The sequence below is a fragment of the Sciurus vulgaris genome (assembly GCF_902686455.1).
Source record: "Sciurus vulgaris genome assembly, contig: HiC_scaffold_144_arrow_ctg1, whole genome shotgun sequence".
NCBI classification, from domain to species: domain Eukaryota; kingdom Metazoa; phylum Chordata; class Mammalia; order Rodentia; family Sciuridae; genus Sciurus; species Sciurus vulgaris.
This window is the reverse complement of record NW_027632909.1, coordinates 877,722-893,603: the sequence shown is the minus strand read 5'-3', so window position 1 is coordinate 893,603 and position 15,882 is coordinate 877,722. Positions and strand designations below refer to the sequence as shown.

Below are 15,882 nucleotides of genomic sequence, written 5' to 3'. Positions count from 1 at the left end.
AATGCTCCTCAAATTGGCATTAGTAATGAAATTTGTGGTAACAATGAGATAGCATCCTCCAGATTTTCAAATCAATAGTAGAAAAGCAAATACCTTACTTAAAAATGGGGTAAGGAGCTGAACAGACATTTTCCCAAAGAAGACATAAACATGTCCAATGAATATATGAAAAGGGGATCTGTGTCACTAATTTTCAGGAAAATGCAAATAACCACTATGAAATAGCACCTTACATTGTTAGGATGGCTACTATCAAAAAGTCAGTAAGTACTGGCAAGGGTGTAGAGAAAAGGAAATGTTTGTGTGCTATTAGTGGGTATGGAGAGTGATGCAAACACTATGGAAAACAGTAGGAGGGTTTCTAGATCCATTCAAAATAGAACTACTATATGACCTTGTGATCCCTCTCTTCTGAGTGTAAACCCAGAGCAAATAAAATTATCACATTGTGTATCTGTATTCCCATGTTCATTGCAATAAAATTAACAAGATCAAAGATAATGAAACAATGGGAACAATTTAAGCATTCACTGATAGAACAATGGTTTTATATATATATATATATGTATATATATACATATTTTTTTTACACATAAACACAGATCTCCCTTTTCAAGTCTAAAGAATGATTTCTCTGATAAGTGGATGTTGACACACAACGGGGGGAGGAGGTAAGGAAAGAATGGAGGAAGGATGGATTCTGTAGAGGGAAATGGGTGGGAAAGGGGTGGGGAAGGAAAGATAATAGAATGAGACACACATCATTACCCTATGTACATGTATGAATACACAAATGGTGTGACTCTATTTCATGTACCACCAGAGAAACGAAAGTTGTGCCCCATTTGTGTACAATAAATCAAAATAAAAAATCAAAATAAAAAATAAAAAGGAGTGGGGATGTGGCTCAGTTGTAAAGCACTCCTGGGTTTAATTCCTGGTACCAAAAAAAAATTAAAAAAAAAAAACCCTATATGTAATATATTTTTTATATTTAAATACTTTAATTAAATTTTTATATAAATATATATTTTGTGTGTGTAAAACTTCATTTAATATATAAATACTTTACAAACACCTTAAAATATTTTACTTTTAGATATTTAATTTGTACATATATTAAATAGTGTATATAATAAATGGAGTATTATACATTAAAGGTATTATATATTATATATAAATTGCATATTAAATAAAATATATCTTAGATTTACATATAAACTGGACTATTATTTTACATTTATTTTTATACCTGATTCATGGTGCTTTTTAGACTTAAAAAAGGAGATTCTGCCATGTAACACAATATAAGATGAATTTAGAGGACATTATGTCAAGTGAAATAAGCCAGACATGAATGAAAAATAATCAAAATCTCAGTTACATAAGAAATATATATTTGGAGTGGGGGTTGTGGCTCACAGTTGTACAGTACTCAGTACATGTGAGGCACTGGGTTTGATCCTCAGCACCACATAGAAAAATAAATAAAATAAATAAATAAAAAAGTAAATAAAATACAGTTATTGTGTCCATCACAATATTAAACAATATTAATATATTTTTTTTAAATGTAAATTGTAGGTATACTATTGGACAATAAAACAATGGTTACCAGAGTGAGGTTGATGGATGAAGAGATATAGGTTAGAGCAAATAGATTTGAGTTTATGCTTTAGCTTTCTCAAATAATTGAGCTATGTAAGTGGAAATAGTCACTAAATCTTTATATTCTTTACTTTTTTAAAAAATTGAGATTAATAGCATTCATTTGTGAATTAAATGATGTAAGTATATAAACCTTTTAGCACAGTCTCTGGCAGGAATATTGCTCTATATATGTTAGCTCTCATTATGTGTAACACTTGAAGACCTTTTCAAAACCATAATTGTAAAAACTATAAGAAGATTTTAAAGACATAACAGGGCTGAGTGAAGCCCACAAAATGCAAAATTTACTAATTTATTAAAATCGGGACATTGAGGGTGAATTATATATTAAATGGCTCAATGATTTTTAATAAAATTTAAGAAATAAAAATAGTAGAGTGAAATAATTTTACAATATTGTTATTAAATGAAACTGGTTCCTTGTGAGTTACCTGAATTTTGTCAGACACATAAAATGTAGTCCTTTTAAATAAATGTAATAATGCTATAATTAATTTTATCAAAAAGGAAAGAATTTCCAGAAGTAATGACTACTTACAGTATGATACATTGCAATAGTTCATTTTAGCCTAACAATGGGTTGAATATTACATAATAATCTAAGTTCTTCTTTAGGGGCAGTAGTAGAAATGTTCATATAAATAGATCTTCTGTGTCTTTTACATAGATAACACTAAAAATGATTTATGCTGCCTTATATTATTCCAGTAATTAAAAAAAATGCAGGGTTTGCCTTTTCTGATTATCTGAGCATCCCACTTTTTATTCAGACAAGGAGGATTAAATAATTTCCCTTTTTCTTCTGACTGAAGAAAAACCATAACTAAACTTCCAATTATGAATATACATTTTATAGAATTTAAAACATCTGTGTATATATGTATAGAACTATTTTGTGATCATTCTAATTTAATTTTTTTAGCTTTTTATATGGCAGTTCACGTTTTTGAATGGAGCTACACATCATACATCAATCTGTAATCTATAAAAGAACAGCAAAATTTCCTTCACCATAAGCTTTATGTTGATATACTTATAAAAACAAAAATAAACGTTCATTACTTAATATCTTTGTTGCAAAATCTTCATTATTTACTTAAATCAAAACTATGTTTTGTCAGCTATATTATCATTTAGCTAGAATAAGAAAGTTTACATTACATAAAAAAGAACCCTGTGTCTGTTCCATTAGGCTATTTCTAGCAACAAACATAAACCCTACACAGTTCAGCTTCTACACTTTGAATAGTTGCAGTAGAAATAGAGAAAATGCACAAAGATAAAAGGAATCTGGAGAAATTTGAATTATTTTTACCATTGAAATACTAATTCAGATTTTTGTTTATTAAAAAAAATCACAGCTCACATTTTAATGTGATAATCCTCATGGCAGATTTTTAAAAATTGTTTAATTTCAATTAATTTTCAGATAGGTAGTATGCTGTACAAGATTCACTGAATTATGTGCACAGTACCAGAATTATGTGCCTTCTTTCTGTGGTGAATCTGTTCAGAGTCAACAGCATCTGGAAGATGTTTCTTTTTTTATTTTTAGTTTTATAACAATGCCAGGGTAGCATCAGGGAATGTGTTCAGAATTTTATAAATAAGTGAAGGAAATAACTTTGAAATCAGCAGCTGTTCAGACACATGCATCTGTTTAAGTGAAGAGATGCATACATTTCTCGAGTAAAAAGAGATTCTGAATATAACTCAGGCTCTAAACATTAGAAACAAGACACTACCTATTTTTAAACATTAAGTAAATTGCCACAAAATCTGCCCAGCTGGCCAAAGACATTGCTACTTGAGAAGTGACTATTACTTGAAGAAACATGGTGATTATACAATAAAATCACTACCCAGTATAATGAACTGAACATCTTGGTATTTAACATTCTGTCCTCATGACTAAATGATCATTTTCCCCTTTTTGACAAACTTGTACATTTCAGCACAAAATAAATAATTTTATGTTTCATTGTATTTTGAAATGATTTGTCTTAAATAAAATATTACTTTTTGTTAGAATTGGACTTATGTGCTTTTTTTAGCCAAAGAATAATATCTTCAAATGTATTCTTAAAATAGCCATATGGGATGTATAAATAGAGTAAAATATGGGCAGAAATAGAAATGTCTGAAGAAAAACAAGTTGGTTTCCAAAACTACCACTTATGAGCTTAGAAATTAACTTAACCTCTATGGTGGTTATTTCTCAATGCATTGCTTTCAATCCAGGAAGTCATTCAAATTAAAAGTGCAGCAGTGGACTCATGATCATTAATATTCTTTGTTCTTATCATGTTCCCAATCATCCTAGTGCATCTGGTTTAACAAAATATGTAATGGTGTTATGAAGGCTCAGCTAAACTGGCAGCCAGATGGCTATACCTTGCATTTTTGGGGTGTGGTATTCCACATGAGGCTGTATTTTCTCTGAATCAGCACTCCATAGTCAAAATTTATGATTCCAGGAATTCATAACAGCAAATGAGAGAGGTCCCAATTCCTATTACTCCTGGCTATCCACAAGCAAAATATTTGCTTCCCCTCACTATGTTCTTGTGCTTTGCTGACCTACAAGACCTATTCATAAAAGGAGGAATGCTTTCACCAGGAGACAAAGCAGTGATTCTAATGAAATGGAAGTTAAGAGTGCCTTTCGGTGTCTTTAGGTTTCTCATGGCTCTCAATCAAAAGACAAAAAAGGAAGTTACTATGCTGGTAGGGGTGATCAATTATGATACTAAGGATAAAGTGAGTGCTACTCCACAATAGAGGTGAAAAAATGTATGTGTGGAATACAGGAGCCTCTTAGGGTACCTTTTGTTACTACCATGCCTCATGCTTAAAGTCAATGAAACCCTGTAATGACTCAGTCCAGGCAGGATATTAGTGACACAGGTCCACCAGGCACCTATGAATGTACTTGCCAGCCTCCATAATTGTGGGAATTCTCCCTCTCTTTTGCCATCTTACATACATATAGCAAATGAGTTTTGTCAAAGACCAAGGGCAATGCAAAGGTGCAAAAGCAAACCTTTCAACAAATAGTGCTGGAGCAGCTGAATATCTATGTGTAGAACATATATAATATGAAGGTCTGATATCTAAAACATACATACAAATCAGACTTGAAACTCAACAATAAGACATTTTAAAAATGTTCTAAGTGTCTGGACACATGCATCACCAAACCTGCACAGATGGCAACTAAGCATATCAAGAGATGTTCAATATCACATGCCATTATGGAAGGACAATTTAAAATGACCATATAGTACATACCTACTAGGATGACAAGAATATAAAACATTGACAACAACAAATCCTGGTGAGGATGTGAATCAAGAGGAATTTACTTCATCACTGGTAAAATTGCAAAGTGGTGTAGTCTGGAGGATTGGCAAGTACATACAAAACTAGTATGCTATCACCATATAACCCAGCAATCATGCTCCTGGATAGTTACCAAAATGGATTGAAAACTTATGTTCACACAATGACCTGGGCAAAGATTAAAAATTATAACAGTGCTATTCATAATTGTCAAAACTTGGAAGCAATCAAGATTTCCCTTAACAGGTATATGTACAAACTGTGGTACATTTGTAAAAGGGAATATTATACAGAATTACAAAGAGAAGATCTTCAGGGGTTTTAGCAGAACAACTTAGTAGAAAGATCCAAGTCTTTGTTTCTCTATGAAAATCATTTCCTTTTAAACATCCATAAACTGGCTACAATAACCTCATATAAGGTGGGAAAAATACTCAAAGGTCAGTAACAACCAACTAAACATCAAATTTTAAAAATACCACATTAAATATAATAATAAATGTCATGTCTTTTAAGTGTATTTTTGTTCATCCATTCCCAGGCATTGCACAGTCTTGGATAGGAGACAGCAGTACAGAGATCAGTTCCTTCCTGCAAATGAGAGGCAGCAGATCATAGTAGGTTTGCAACATTTTAACATGTCTAGGAGCTGCCCAAAGCACAGGTTGCTGTCTCATATCTCAGATGAGAGAAGCAAAGGTCACTGCTACTAAAAACTAGAGGAGGAGTAAACACTAGTAGTTACCTGAAGCAAACTTTTATACTTGAAAATGTACAATGGAAGTCTGAAGAGAAACTTCGGTAATGTTTTACTTAGTTTATTTAGTTTATTTATTTATTTTTTTTTGCTTCTCTGACCAAAAGACCTGATTAGAACAATTTTACAGGAGCCAAAGTTTATTTGGCTCATGGTTTCAGAGGTCTCAGTCCATAGATGGCCAACTCCATTGCTCTGGGCCTGAGGTGAGGCAGAATATCATGGTGGAAAAATATAATGGAGGAAAGCAGGTCAGAACACATGCAACAAGGGAGGAGGGAGAGGGAGGGGTGGGGGGGAGAGAGAGAAAGAGAGAGGGAGGGAGGGAGAGCGTGAGCGAGAGCTAGCTCTGCTCAACAGAAACAAAACATAAACCCAAAGGCACATCCCTCAGAAACCTACTTCTTCCAGCCAACTCCTACCTGCCTAGAGTTACAGCCCAGTTAATCTATATCACTGGATTAATACAACAATTAGGTTAAGATTCTCATAACCCAATCAAGTCACCTCAAAACTTTCTTTCATGGTCTCACATATGAGATTTGGGGGTACACCTCATATCTAAATCATAACAGGAAAGATGTAATGAAACTACAATATATATAAAAAAAAAAAACATTGTGTATTGAGAAAAAAAAGTCAAACACTAACCATACCATGATATTTGCTTAGAAAACAGAATGCCATTACATAGGCTGATTCTGAGTTAATGAGTCAAAGCCTATTACAGCACAGATCAAGTCTGCAAAGACTGAAATTCCTGTGTTTTTCAACACCCTAATTTTCAGTAACACAACTCACACACACAAAATCACAAGATATAAATGAAATAGGAAATATGGGTTATTCTAAGGAAGAAAATTCTTAGAAACTGTTCCTGGAGAAATATCATAAATTTTGAACATAAAAGTTAAAGCAACTATCTTAAATATGTAGAGTACCGTAAGTGAAAATATTAAAAAGAAAATGTTAAAGCAAATATAGACAGAATAAAATTTAATCAGGAAATAATACAAATAAAATGATAAAATAAACAAAAATAACAATTATAAAAAATAGAATTTCTGAAAATGAAAAACATTTAATTACTGAAATGAAGAAGTCACTCACTGCAATGATTCAACAGAAGATGTGAATAGAAAAACAAAAGAACCACCAAACTTGAATAAAAAACATTTCCTATTATCCTATCTAAAGAATAAAAAGAAAAAGAGAATAAAGAAAACTGAATGAAGACTAAGGAACTTGTAACCCGCTGTTAAGTAGGAAAATACAGACATGATCAAAGTGCCAGAATAAAAAAGAAAAGTGTCAGAGTTATTATTTGAAGAAAAATGGCTGAAAATATTTCAAATGTGATGAAATTTTTAAAAAAATTTTTAGTTGTAGATGGACATAATAAATAAATTAATTAATTGATTTGTTTTTTAGGTGGTGCTGAGGAATGAACCCAGTGCCTTACACATAAAGGCAAATACTCTACCACTGAGCTATAGCCCCAGCCGAGTGATGAGATGTTTGAATCTACAAATCCAAGAATCTCAACAAACTGTAGGTAGAAAAACACAAATAATAAAACACATTATAACCCAGTTGTTGAAAGACAAAGACAAAGCAATACCCTTGAAGGCAGAAAGATAAAAGTGATCCTGGAATCAAGGACCTTGAAATCAGACCAGGGACCCTGCATCTTATAGAAAAAAAAAGTATGTCCAAATCTTCAACTTGTTGGCTTAGGATCAGACTTCCCTAACAGGACTCCAATAGCACAAGAAATGAAAGCAAGAATCAATAACTGGGATAGATTCAAACTAAATAGCTTTCTCTCAGCAAAGGAAACTATCAGTAATGCGAAGAGAGAGCCTACAGAGTGGGAGAAAATCTTTGCCACTCATACTTCAGATAGAGCACTAATTTCCAGAATATATAAAGAACTCAAAAAACTCTACACCAAGAATACAAATAACCCAATCAACAAATGGGCTAAGGATATGAACAGACGCATCACAGAAGATGATCTACAAGTAATCAACAAACATGAAAAAATGTTCACCATCTTTAGTGATAAGAGAAATGCAAATCAAAACTACACTAAAATTCCATCTCACCCCAATTAGAATGGCGATTATCAAGAATACAAGCAACCATAGGTGTTGGAGAGGATGTGGGGAAAAAGTACACTCATACATTGCTGGTGGGGCTGCAAATTAGTGCAGCCACTATGGAAAGCAGTGTGGAGATTCCTTAGAAAACTTGGAATGGACCCGCCATTTGACCCAGCTATCCCACTCCTCAGCCTATACCCAAAGGACTTAAAATCAGCATACTACAGATATACAGCCACATCAATGTTCATAGCTGCTCAATTCACAATAGCCAGACTGTGGAACCAACCTAGATGTTCTTCAATTGATGAATGGATAAAGAAACAGTGATATATATATATATATATATATATATATATATATATATATATATACACACACACACACAATGGAATATTACTCAGCTATAAAGAATAATAAAATTATGGCATTTGCAGGCAAATGGATGAAATTGGAGAATATCATGCTAAGTGAGATAAGCCAATCTCAAAAAACCAAAGGATGAATGATCTCACTGAGAAGCGGATGATGACACATAAAAATGGGGGGTGAAAGGGGGGCAAGAATGGAGGAAGGAGGGACTGTGTAGAGGGAAAAGAGGGGTGGGAGGGGTGGGGGGGAAGGAAAAAATAACAGAATGAATCAAACATCATTACCCTATATAAATGTATGATTACACAAATGGTATGCTGTTACTCCATGTACAAACAGAAACAACATGTATCCCATTTGTTTACAATAAAAATAAATTTTAAAAAAACCTAAAAAAATAAGTGATCCTGAAGATAACATTCAAGGATCCTCAGTAAAATTATCCATATTGTTACAAATGACAGAACTTCATTCTTTATATTCCTGAATAGTATTCCACTGTTTATATATATCACACTTTCTATATCCATTCATTCGTTGGTAGACAGGTGTTTCCACTTCTTGGCTATTTTGAATATGCTGTGATGAACATGGACCATCTCTTTTATTTTTTATTGTAAACAAATGGGGTACAGCTTGTTTCTCTGTACATGAAGTAGAGTTGTGCAATTTGTGTAATCATACATTTAGGGTAATGATGTTTGATTGTTACTTTTTCCTTCCCCCCCACCCCTCCCTCCCCTCTTTTCTCTCTATGCAGTCCCTCCTTCCTCCATGTACTATCTCTTTGGCATACTGATTTAGATATATATCCAGTAGTGGGATTTCTAGATCATGTGATATTTCTATATTTAATTTTTTTTTAGAAATTTACATGTCTTCATGATGGTGGTTCTAACTTGTGGTTTTTATTTGTAGTTCCATGATGATTCTGATGTTGAACATTATTCCATCTTTTGGTTATTTGTATTTCTTTTTTTCTTTTAGTTCAAGGGTCTGGGGATTGAACACTTGAGCCACATCCCCCACCTTTTATATTTTATTTAGAGGCAGGGACTCCTGAGCTACTTAAGGCCTTGACAATTTGCTGAGGCTGGCTTTGAATTTGCGATCCTTCTGCCTCACCCTCTTGAGCCACTGGGCATGTGACTCTGTGCCCCACTTATATGTATGCCTTCTTTCAAGAAATGTCTTCTTACATATATGGTTCCCTTCCATCTCTTCTTTTGTTTTTTTTTTTTGCTATTGGGTTGATGTTTAAATATATTAATTCCTTATTAAGTGTATAATTTACAAATTTTTTTGCTATATGTTATCTTTCACTATGTTAATCTTCTTTCCTGTACAGATAACTTTGACTCTTTTAGGAATTTTGTTTAGAGCATTATGGGAAGTGAAATAATCCAGGCAGAGGAAGATACCTATTGTATGATCTCATTCACATGTGGAATATGAAACACAGAAATTGAGAGTGGATTTTTTTTTTCCAGTGCTAGGGATCAGATCCAGGGTCATATACAATTTTATAGAAGATCTTAGCAGAGAATATAGAAAATGGAAGCAGAGTTACCTGGAATGAAGTTTTCCAAATCACTGTACAGCTATTTCATAGATAGCCTCAAGAGAATATTCACCAATTTTAAAAAATGTTATTAGTAGATATTTTGTATAGATAAAGATATGTTGTATAGATAAAGGTTGGTTAAAAGAATGAATTCTAACTATACCAAGAAAGCAATGGACAACTTGCATTAGAACATTTTGACAAAAGTGTTAATGAAATGTTTAAAATCAAACTCGGCAAAACTTCAATATGCTTCCCAGCCTGAAAGTCCAGCTGGATGACAACCTGGGCTTTTAAGAATGAACTCTAGTTTAAAAAATGAAATTTGTCATAAATGCAACAAATATGGATGAGATAATGATTTGAAATAATAAAGGAGCTACTAGAATGGTCAGAAGGAAATTTTTCTGTGTTTGTCATGGAAGGGAGGATGGAAAAGTAATCCACCGATGAAGTTATGTCTGACAAGGGGGACAAGTATGCCTGAAGAAGCATAATGGTTTCAAGAGAAATCCAGAAAAAAGAAGGTAAGAGCCTTGGAAATAAGTGAAAGGAAGAGTATATACAAGAAAAATACCAATGTTCTACAGATAATTTTCTGAGTGAAAAGGAAGAATAAGTGCACTCATCATTTTATACACAAAAGAATTAAAATCAGCATACTACTGTAACACAGTCACATCAATGTTTAAAGCAGCTCAATTCCCAATAGCTAGATTGTGGAACATACCTAGATGCCCTTTAGTAGGTGAATGGATAAAGAAACTGGTAAATATACATAATGAAATATTGGTCGGTTGTAAAGAAGAAGAAATTTATGGTATTTGCAAGTAAATGGATGGAACTGGAGACTATCATGTTAAGTAAAATAAACCAAGCCCCCAAAAACCAAAGGTCGAAAGTTTTCACTTAAGTGGATGATGATACATAATGTAGGTGGGGGGTTGGGAGGAAGAGAAGAATGAAGTAAATTTGGATTACATAGAGGGAAATGAGAGGGGGGAGGGTGTGGGGTATGAAAGAGTGGAATAAGAGACATTACTATGCTATGTACACATGATTACAAGAATGGTATGAATCTACATTATGTACAACCATAGAAACGAGAAGTTGTACTCCATTTGTGAACAATAAATCAAAATGAAGTCTGTAAAAATAAAAAGAAAATAATCTTAAAAACCACTATTATATTAAATGAAAAAGTGGACATAAAAGGTCACAAACCATATAATTCCATTTACATGAACTATTCAAAACAGACAAATCCATACAAACAAATCTATAGAAACTAAAGCTCAATTAGAAGATAGAGAGGTGGTGCACTCGAGTAACAAGCATAGGGTATTTGTAGTGTTCTAAAATTAGTGATGATAACTGCACAAATCTGAATATAATAAAAATTATTTCTTATGTTAAAAACAAAAAATATTTTTATTTTCTTACTCTTTTGTTCCCTTTTTAAAAAATTCAACTTATTACTTTGGAGTATATTTGCAATTATCAAGGATCACAACACCTGCCACCTCCATATCTGTACCAAAAAGATGAGACACAAAGTAACATCAGCCTTCAAAATCAACAACAAACTAAAGGGGGGCTAGGGACATAGCTGCAGTATACCATGCTGAAGACTCTGGGCCTGACTCCTAGCATGGCAAAAAAAAAAAAAAAAAAAAAAAAAAAGAGGGAAAATTGTTTAGTCTTTTACCTAAGACAACCAAATTAATGATAAACATCAGTATGGATAAACAGGTTATTGAAAATCCATAAAATCTAGCAATTCTGTTCATGATCCAAAATATAAAAGGGAGAGCTGGGGATATAGCAGCACACACACATACACACACAATGGAAATTAAGAAAACAATTTCAAGAACAATGGCATCAAAAAAGAACAAACATTTAAGTATGAAGTTAACTGAAGCAGCAAAAGACTAATACATTTATTACTATGAAATGCTACCCAAAAGTGAATATACAAATACATAAATCAAGAGATATTAATGGAAGATGTATATACTACCCAAACTGATCTACAGATTCAATATAATAACTATCAAAATTTCAATCACTTCTCTTTTTTGCAGAAATAGACAATTTCCTCCTAAATTTCACACAGAATTTCAAAGGATCCTATGGTCAGAACAACCTTGAATATCAAGAAGAATTTTAGAGAAATCATGTTTCTTGATTTCAAAATATACAAAGTTATAGTCACTGGAGCAATATTGAAGTTCACTGGTAGACCAGCTGACTAGCATGAGGAAGGACTCTAGGTTCCCTCCCCAGCAGCACAAAAAAGTAAAACCAAGCCAAAGAAAAAAGCCACAGAAGGTAGTGGAGACATAAAAATTAATGGAATGAAATATAAGGTCAAGAAATAATCACTTACACAGTAGTCCTCCTTGCCCAGGTTCACTTTCTGTGGTTCAGTTACCTGAGGTCAAACATAGCACAAAAATATTAAATATCAGTATTAAAATTACAGCAAAAATTTACAAGGCTTAAACTGCATGCTCTTGTATCATAATAAAATATCATTCATGCAAGGATATGAATCCCTTTGTCCATAATATAAATTTCCTGTCCCCTAGTTACTTAGTAGCTATGTCAACCATCCAATCAACTATTGCAGTATCACAGTGCTTGTGTTCAAGTAACACTTATTCATATCCTAAAACAAAGACTGTCACCTCACTTCATCTCATCACAGGTATTGTATTGAGAGGAATGATTTAAGAGGACATTTTTAAATTTTTTTTATTTATTTATTTTTTATTGTAAAGAAATGGGATACATGTTGTTTCTCTGTACATGGCAAAAAGGCATACCATTTGTGTAAAGGACATTTTGAGAAAGTGAAAATCACATTCACATAATATTTATACAGTATATTGTTATTAACTGTACTATTTTATCATATCATTGTTACTTTTTATTATTATCAGTAATCTCATACTGTGGCTATTTTATAAATTATCATTGAAAGTTTGCAAAGAAATAGGTAAAAAGTGTATGTACAGGGTTTCACCCTATCCACAGTTTCAGTCATCCATGGGTCTTGGAACATCCATCCTATCCATGGATAAAAGTGACTACTCTATGATCATACTATTTTTAACAATGATACCAATTATATTCAATAGGGGAAGGACAATCTTTTTGATAATCTGGAAAATTGTATGTGCCTAAATAAAAGAATAAAGTTGGACCCTTCCCTTATACTAAATATAAAACTTAAATCAAAATGGATAAAAGCTAAAATTATAAAATTCTTATAAGGAAACAGGGGAATGCTTCATGACAATGCAGCTAGCAATTATTTCTTGAGTATGAAAACCAAAGACACAAAACATTGTAATGAAAGTAAATTTCTGTAACAAGAGGTATGTGAATGTGGTTTCACCTCTCAAAATATCTTCTTGTACTGTACTTATCTTTCCTGTCATGATATGAGCTGACACAATACGTATGTGATGAGAAGAGAGGTAAATGATAGCCTTTGTGGTGTAATGTTAGGCTACAGGTAAGGGTTACTTGAACCTAAGCACTGTGATACTGCAACAGCTGATTTACTAGTTGACATGGATTTTAAGTGACTAAAGAACAAAGAAAAATACACTATTCTACATCAAAATGAAAACCTTTAGTGTCTCAAAGAGCACTGTCACAGAATAGAAAGGCAACCCACAGGAGAAAATATGTATAAAGCATGTACCTGATGAATGATCAATATCCAGAATATATTTTAAAATTTTTATACCTCTATAAAACAACAAATAGAACTCAGATGTGGGCAGAGTACTTTGTTATGGACTTTGTGTTCCCTAAAATTTCAAATCTTCAAGCCCTATTCCCTAATGTGACAATATACTTGGAAGTGAGATCTTTACAGTTGCAATGAAGATTAAATAAGATCTTCAGTTGTCATGATTCAACAGGATTATTGAGTTTTTCAGAGACACCAGAGGCTCACTCTCCAAGAAGAGAGCCCTCACCAAAAACTGAACACTGTCTGAAGGTTGATTTTGGACTTTTCAAACTCCAGAACTATGAGAAAATAAAGTGATTGCTTAAGCCACAGAGCCTGCAGTATTTTGTTATGGTAGCCAGGAAAAACTATCGTACACTTGAGCAGACATTATAACAAAGACATACAAAAGGCCAATAAGTACCACAAAATATGTTCAATATTGCTAGTCACTAGAGTCATGCAAATCAAACACAATGGAATACTACTTCACCTCCATTAGCATTGCTACTATTTAAAACATTTTTAAAAAATTATTGGTCAGGATATAAAGAAAACAGAACCCTTGAACATAGTGGAGGAAATCTAGAATACAGACACTAAGGAAATAACAAGATTTCTCATAAAATTAAATACAGGGAAAGTCTTACCCTAATGAAAGATGGTGATCTGTCTGGCTATGGAATCGACCAAAAGCAGAAACTTTCTCAGCCATGGATGTTGGATTTGCTGAAGCAATCTGGCCTGGTTCTGAAGAGTTTTCCAGGACACTAGTTCAGTGGTCTCTTGTGAGGACATGGCAGCAAGTGGAGTTGACTAAGGAAAAAGTGAGGGAAGGCAGGTGGGTCATCAAACTTCTGAAGTTTAGCTCTCACTCCCTTAAATTAGTATAAACTTTTGTCACTGTTTAGTAAACATGAAGAGTCTCAAAATCCTGATGCTAAGGAAGACCCCATGGAATGCTGTCTTTTTGTGGAGCCACTGAGATACAGGATATGAACTTTTTCCCTTGCACCTACCTGTAGTTACCAGATTTGTCAATGTTGTTGGCCTAGAAGTTGCACTGATGAAAATGATCTTTGTCCTGCACATAGAAAGCCACATCCAGAAGATCCAGATGATTGTAAACCACTCTCACAGGAAGAACTGCAAAGGATAAAGAATGAGAACAAAATGAGAGAAAACAGAAAAACTACCTTCCACTGTGGGTGTTTGGTTATTATTTTTTTATGTGCCTTGTAAACAAACCTCATCTTTGTTCTAAGTGTGTCCCATTGCCTAGCTGACACAGAGGTTTTAAAACAACCAGAATAATTTGGGAAGTCTGGTAAAGCACATAAAGTTTGTCATCAATAATAGCACATCATATGCAGGCTCACAGAGTCCTAGTGCCAATGCTTATATCTGACCTGTATCTGATCAGAAAATACTCTAAGAGCTTTACATTGTGTCAACAATGTGGTGGTAGATGGCAGAACATCTCTAGGTACAAAAACTACTGCAGTTACTTTTTACAGAATATACAGTGTCCAAAGCCTGACTGCATGAATTGGGAGATGAGGCAGGAAAGTTCACAAATGAGGAAATTCTCATGGGTAAACACCAATAATATGAACAGAAATTATTTCAAGAATTGTATAAGTTAATTTCAATTTTCTTCCATTTATCTATAGGTTCAGTTGATAAAAGTAAGAACCAAGTGACACCACTGCAGAGCCCCAATGACACACCTTCAAGATTCCCTCAGTATAGGAAATTGTGATGTACTTTCATTTGACTTTCTACATGTCCATCTTCAACAAATTATGTTCTTCCAATTTCATAGTTGTCAAATTGCCCACTAGTATCAAAGATCAAATTTAACCCAAAAATTTTGATTAAGAAGATATTTTGGAATGCCACACTGGTAATGAGAAACCACTGATAAGTGAGTATAGTTGTCCTATGTTAGTTGTTTGAAATCTTCATCTGAATTAGACACTTTAATGTTAAAATGTGGCATTAAGTGACAGTTCTGTCTCTGTGTGGTTTTTTTCCCCTTTCACTGTATACTCAAGCATAGAACACTAAAAATTTATTTTTCAGAGATGCTAAAAATAAATCACCAACTTTAAAACAATTTGAATACAGAATAACCATATGATTCAGCAATTTCACTTCAGGCTATAGACCCAAATGTCACAAAATCAGGAACATGAATAGATATATGTATACTGATGCTCACATCAGCATTATTCCCAATGGCTAAATGTTTCAACTATCAATCAATGGATGAATAAATCAACAAAATATGGTACAAATATATAATGGTTGCTGTTCA

General features: G+C 33.2%; 1 long non-coding RNA gene across 2 annotated transcripts in view; it reads right to left on the bottom strand.

Moving 5' to 3' along the window:
* Positions 1-14,762, bottom strand: part of LOC306652204 — a 40,367-nt gene extending 25,605 nt beyond the window's left edge. Inside the window, exons 1-2 of one of the 2 annotated variants that reach the window (XR_013761319.1) lie at positions 14,582-14,762; positions 14,213-14,378 (exon numbers count right to left, since the gene is read on the bottom strand). This is a non-coding gene — a long non-coding RNA (uncharacterized lncRNA). Of the gene's footprint in view, positions 1-14,212; positions 14,556-14,581 lie in introns of those variants that run through there. The other variant, XR_013761320.1, reaches the window with a different exon arrangement.
* Positions 14,763-15,882: the final 1,120 nt, after the last annotated feature.